General features: G+C 39.3%; 1 long non-coding RNA gene across 1 annotated transcript in view; it reads right to left on the bottom strand.

Moving 5' to 3' along the window:
• LOC136842911 (uncharacterized) overlaps positions 1 to 6816 on the bottom strand; it is a 177075-nt gene that overhangs the window by 163696 nt on the left and 6563 nt on the right. The window lies entirely within an intron of this gene.

Below are 6816 nucleotides of genomic sequence, written 5' to 3'. Positions count from 1 at the left end.
GCCTCTATATAGAAGACACTGAAGAAAAAGGCCTCTGTACAGAAGACACTGGAGGAAAAGGCCTCTATATAGAAGACACTGAAGAAAAAGGCCTCTGTACAGAAGACACTGGAGGAAAAGGCCTCTATATAGAAGACACTGAAGAAAAAGGCCTCTGTACAGAAGACACTGGAGGAAAAGGCCTCTATATAGAAGACACTGAAGAAAAAGGCCTCTGTACAGAAGACACTGGAGGAAAAGACCTCTGCACAGATTACACTGAAGGAAAATGTCTCTGTACGGAAGACACTGAAGGGAAATGCCTCTATACAGAAGACACTGGAGGAAATGCCTTTATATAGAAGACACTGAAGAAAAAGGCCTCTGTACAGAAGACACTGGAGGAAAAGGCCTTTATATAGAAGACACTGAAGAAAAAGGCCTCTGTACAGAAGACACTGGAGGAAAAGGCCTTTATATAGAAGACACTGAAGAAAAAGGCCTCTGTACAGAAGACACTGGAGTAAAAGGCTTCTGTACAGAAGACACTGGAGCGTAAATGTCTCTGTACAGAAGACACTGGATGAAAAGGCCTCTATACAGAAGACACTGGAGGAAAAGGCCTTTATATAGAAGACACTGAAGAAAAAGGCCTCTGTACAGAAGACACTGGAGGAAAAGACCTCTGCACAGATTACACTGAAGGAAAATGTCTCTGCACAGATTACACTGAAGGGAAATGCCTCTATACAGAAGACACTGGAGGAAATGCCTTTATATAGAAGACACTGAAGAAAAGGCCTCTGTACAGAAGACACTGGAGGAAAAGGCCTCTGTACAGAAGACACTTATATAGAAGACACTGAAGAAAAAGGCCTCTGTACAGAAGACACTGGAGGAAAAGGCCTTTATATAGAAGACACTGAAGAAAAAGGCCTCTGTACAGAAGACACTGGAGGAAAAGGCCTTTATATAGAAGACACTGAAGAAAAGGCCTCTGTGTACAGAAGACACTGGAGTAAAAGGCTTCTGTACAGAAGACACTGGAGCGTAAATGTCTCTGTACAGAAGACACTGGATGAAAAGGCCTCTATACAGAAGACACTGGAGGAAAAGGCCTTTATATAGAAGACACTGAAGAAAAAGGCCTCTGTACAGAAGACACTGGAGGAAAAGGCCTTTATATAGAAGACACTGAAGAAAAAGGCCTCTATACAGAAGACACTGGAGGAAATGCCTTTATATAGAAGACACTGAAGAAAAGGCCTCTGTACAGAAGACACTGGAGGAAAAGGCCTTTATATAGAAGACACTGAAGAAAAAGGCCTCTGTACAGAAGACACTGGAGGAAAAGGCCTTTATATAGAAGACACTGAAGAAAAGGCCTCTGTACAGAAGACACTGGAGGTAAAAAGGCACAGAAGACACTGGAGGAAAAGGCCTTTTATATAGAAGAAAATGCCTCTGTACAGAAGACACTGGAGGAAAATATAGAAGACACTGAAGAAAATGCCTCTGTACAGACACTGAAGAAAAAGGCCTCTGTACAGAAGACACTGGAGGAAAAGGCCTTTATATAGAAGACACTGAAGAAAAGGCCTCTGTACAGAAGACACTGGAGGAAAAGGCTTATATAGAAGACACAGAAGACACTGAGACAGTAAATGTCTCTGTACAGAAGACACTGGATGAAAAGGCCTCTATACAGAAGACACTGGAGGAAAAGGCCTTTATATAGAAGACACTGAAGAAAAAAAGGCCTCTGTACAGAAGACACTGGAGGAAAAGGCCTTTATATAGAAGACAAGACACTACAGAAGAAAAGGCCTCTATACAGAAGACACTGGAGTAAAAGGCTTCTGTACAGAAGACACTGGATGAAAAGGCCTCTATACAGAAGACACTGAAGAAAAGGCCTTTTTATATAGAAGACACTGAAGAAAAAGGCCTCTGTACAGAAGACACTGGAGGAAAAGGGCAGAAGACACTTTATATAGAAGACACTGAAGAAAAAGGCCTCTGTACAGAAGACACTGGAGGAAAAGGCCTTTATATAGAAGACACTGAAGAAAAAGGCCTCTGTACAGAAGACACTGGAGGAAAATGTCTCTGTACAGAAGACACTGGAGGAATAGACCTCTGTACAGAAGACACTGGAGGAATAGACCTCTGTACAGAAGACACTGGAGGAAATGTCTCTGTACAGAAGACACTGTAGACCTCTGTACAGAAGACACTGGAGGAATAGACCTCTGTACAGAAGACACTGGAGCGTAAATGTCTCTGTACAGAAGACACTGGAGGAAAAGGCCTCTATACAGAAGACACTGGAGCGTAAATGTCTCTGTACAGAAGACACTGGAGGAAAAGGCCTCTATACAGAAGACACTGGAGGAAAAGGCCTTTATATAGAAGACACTAGAGGAAAAGGCCTTTATATAGAAGACACTGGAGGAAAAGGCCTTTGCACCGGAGACACTTAAAGAAATTCCCTCTGAATAGAAGACACAAAAGCAAAATATTTCTGTACAGAAGATGCTAAAGGAAAATGCCTTTATACAGAAGACACCGAGGAAAAGGCCTCTGTACAGAACACACTGAGACAAACGCCTCTACACAGAAGACAACTGAGGGAAAATGCCAAATTGGTGAAGACACTGAAGAAAAATGTCTCTGAACGGAAAACACTGAAGGGAAATGGCTCTGTACAGAAGCTGAAGAAGTAAATGGCCAAATATTCTCAACATATTGAAGAAAATGCCACAATTCATTGCTTGTTTATAAATCACTGATCTTTTTTTTTTTAATGAAAACAAAGTCGAGCTTCCCTAGAATAATCATTTCTTCTTCTTGTGACGCAAACATAAACAGCCAACGGCAGATGCCATCAGTGCTCTAAGAACTAAACTAATACGAATCATATCTGTGAACGGACCAAAAAAAGTCTTCATATGCTCTCATTCATTCAATGAATGGGTGTTTAAAAAAAAAAAGACTAGTGCCTTAAATAACCAGTCTGGCTCTAGAAGCCTAGTGATACAGTAGATGGTAGCTTTGTAAAAGGATGATATAGACTTACTAAAGAATCACAATGTTGTTTTTTTTCTTTGTTTAAAGGTAAGTTGACAAAAAACGATGTAGAATCTTATATCCAGAACGGACGATATTGCTGTGCGTTATTCTTTAATTCGATTAGAATGATTCACTGATATATTTTGCATAACATCCCAGTTTTCAACAATAGATTATGATTTCAATTCTCATTTGGAGTAGAGTAACACCTCATCTTAGGGGACCTCTGTACCTATCAGCTGCCATATGACGATTACTTTTTCATATGCCACCATTTTGGACGTGATAAGTTTATTAATATAGCTCTTCGGTGTAGATACAGGTTAGACAGATCGACAGATAGAATATACAATTTAGGCTGAGGGCCAAGCACTGGGACCTATGAGGTCATTCAGCGCTGAAAGGAAAATTGAGACTTAGAGGTTTAAATGTTTAACAGGAGGAGAACTTCGCATTTGCACTACTAAACAATTGTTAGAAGACGGTGGAAAGTAAGATGGAATAAAGAATATGAAAGGAGATACAGTAAAAGGTATGAAAGGGGGATGCAGCTAGTGGCCTCAGGAAGGGACGCCACAAAGAACCTTGAATAACGCCTACAGTTCACCGCGTGGAGATACAAGTTAGTTTAGGCTAGGACCTGCGTGGAATTGCTCTTAAATATATCTAAAAGGTATTTTTTTATCATAGGTCCTTCCTTACTTAGCGGACCTTGTTACTTATCAGAAAACCCAAGATCCCCGAAGCGTCTGCCAAGCCGAGGTGTTACTGTACTCACGAGTGGAAAAGTTGTTCAAAAAAAAAAAAAAAGTTCCAATAAAATTTTCTCGTTTCTAATGCTGGCTTTCAATTTCTCCTTACGACCAGGTGTGTGGTTTTATATCCGTTCTAACGATGGGAGGGGGGGAATAGGCTATAAATATAGCCAGGTATTTATGAGGTATATATCCGTTTCCCCCCCCTCAGAGTTCAATTGCTCCCAAGGAACCTGTTCTTCATAGGCGTGACCTATTTTCCTCTTTCCTTCCTGGCTATCCCAAAGGGCTGTCTAATTAGCACTGTGCCTCCTTGGGAGCAAATCAAAAGCTATTATTATTATTATTATTATTATTATTATTATTATTATTATTATTATTATTATTATTATTATCATTAGGTAGTAGGCCCTCTTTCAAACATGTAGTGTTGAATGTAGCTGATCCACCAGTAATATTCAACATTACATTTATTATTATTATTATTATTATTATTATTATTATTATTATTATTATTATTATTATTATTATTATTATTATTATTATTATTATTATTATTATTATTATTATTATTATTATCATCCAAAAGATAAATCCTATTCGTACGGAACAAGCCCTCACACACAGGGGCCACTGACTTGAAATTCAAGCTTCCAAAGAATATTACAGCGTTCATTCGAAAGAAGTTACAGAAGATGATAGGGAATGCAGAAAGAGGAACCTAGTTACTAAAAAACGAAAAATATAAATTAATAAATTAATAAATAAAGGTAAAAATATAAACAAGTTATTAAAACACAAGGCGATTTGTCTCAGGGTGGCAAAGCATTTTATCTACGCTTGAAATTTTGAGGACTGTAGAAAATACACATCTAAGTGAATACTGAATTGAATATAGAATTTAGGCCAAGACCAAGCACTGGGACCAACGAGGTCATTCAGCGCTGACAAGGAAACTGACAGTAAAAGTTTGAGAGGTGTAAAGGGAGGAAAGCCTCGCAGCAGTTGCACTGTGAATCAACTGTCAGGAGAGGGTGGACAGTAAAAGATGGAAGAAAGAGAATATGAAAGGAGGTACAGTAAAAGGAATGAAAGGGGTTATAGCAGCTAGGAGCCTATGGAAGGCACGCTGCAAAGGACCTGAAGTAATGCCTACAGTGCGCCGCATGAGGTGCACTGACGGCATTACCCCCTACGGGAAAAGTGAATACTGGTCAATCGATATACAGAAAGAAATAGGTATATGAACGGAGATATTACGAAAGTCACTCCAAACCTTTCTCTATGGAAAAGATAGGTGCAGCCTTTCTTTTCCCCAAATCTCTCTTGCTTTCTTCCGCCCAGGCTATAAAAGAAAATGAAAAAAAATCTTGGAAAGGGGCGGGAGGAGAACTGAGTACTCGGCCCCCACCCCCAAGTGGCCTTCGCTCTTAAAAGTTTTCAGAATACGGAATTACAAGGAACTAATTACAAGACTTGGTACCCCTGGTACCAAGGAATACCCAAGGAGAGGGGAAGGGGTTAAAAGGATTTTACGTTGTCATTGTTCAAAGTGGTAAGTACCTTTTCATAGATGGTAGGCCTAGGTCTAACGAATGTAAACCCCGAGATTCACAAACCAAAAAACTGCCTGACGACAAGATTGATCGCTGTATGGCATTCTCTATCTATCTTTCTATCTATCTATCTATCTATCTATTCCTTATCAGCCAGAAAAGGTCAAAGGTTGCAGGCAGGTACTGTAAACCATTTTTACGCACGTCGATGATAAATGACCATGCATCGAGTACCCAGGTTGTATGCGAAACCATTGTAACTCACCCACTTAGTTATTAGTTTTGTTGCGGTCATTTCTCCCATAAAAGAGAGAGAGAGAGAGAGAGAGAGAGAGAGAGAGAGAGAGAGAGAGAGAGAGAGAGAGAGAGAGAGAGAGAGAGAACTTTAAAGCTGCAGTGGCGTTAGCCCCGCCCATTTCTCTAACTTGCAAAGATAGCTCCAATCCAAATCTGGCGTTGGCGCGCGCATGATATGGAATTAGCGCAGCACAAAAGAACGAATAAAAATAAGTTAGAATCCCGTAAGGGAGAACTGGAATGCATCCGCTAATCTTCCTTTCATTCGCCTCATTCAATCTTGCCTAATGTTGCAGCAGCTTATTCCCAACAGCGATTCGAGCTGGAAACCTTTATTTTGGTCTAACGAGCACTTTCGGGTTTAAAACTGCAATAATCCGTGCGTCTTTACGCCGATTATTTTGCCAGATGTATTGCACTTCCGAAGGGACATTTCGACAATCATGATCTAGGGAGGTTGTATTAACATCTATCCATGAGTGAAAAGCCACAATAATGTAAATGAGAGACTGTATTTTCCAAAATACAAAAAAATGACCGTTGAGGTTTTTCACTCATTATTTCCGGTCACAATATAGTGAAGCACCATACAAAATCTATCTATAGTAAGCCATGGTTGTAAACGATCGTTCCAGACGCTAACACTCTTAAAAAGTGTATGAAAATAGTGTATTATAAACCAAAAGCGTGTATCTCTTCACGCATTTTCTGAATGAGAGAAATTCTTCTTCTTCTCCTTCTTCTTCTTCTTCTTCTTCTTCTTCTCCCAAGGATCTCGGCCACGCTTGAACTAACACCTGAGAGACGCATCGGAATTCCGAACACAGAAAAGTTGCCAAATGCCTGGAAAATAGCGCCTTGCATGCCACCCCTATCTGCTGTCAGCCTTAAGTTTACTTTTATTGGAAGCTGCCTCGCAGGCCTGCATAGAGGGAATTTTATACTGTACACAAAGAAACGCGCGCATGCATATATATATATATATATATATATATATATATATATATATATATATATATATATATATATATATATATATATATATATATATATATAATGTGTCTATGTATGTATATGCATATGTTTTATGTATATGTATATAAATAGACATATACATTTGTGTACATATGTGTATAAATATGTATACATACATATAT

The sequence above is a fragment of the Macrobrachium rosenbergii genome, chromosome 10, assembly GCF_040412425.1.
Source record: "Macrobrachium rosenbergii isolate ZJJX-2024 chromosome 10, ASM4041242v1, whole genome shotgun sequence".
NCBI lineage: Eukaryota > Metazoa > Arthropoda > Malacostraca > Decapoda > Palaemonidae > Macrobrachium > Macrobrachium rosenbergii.
The sequence above is the reverse complement of the archived record's forward strand: the minus strand, read 5'-3'. Positions and strand labels throughout refer to the sequence as shown.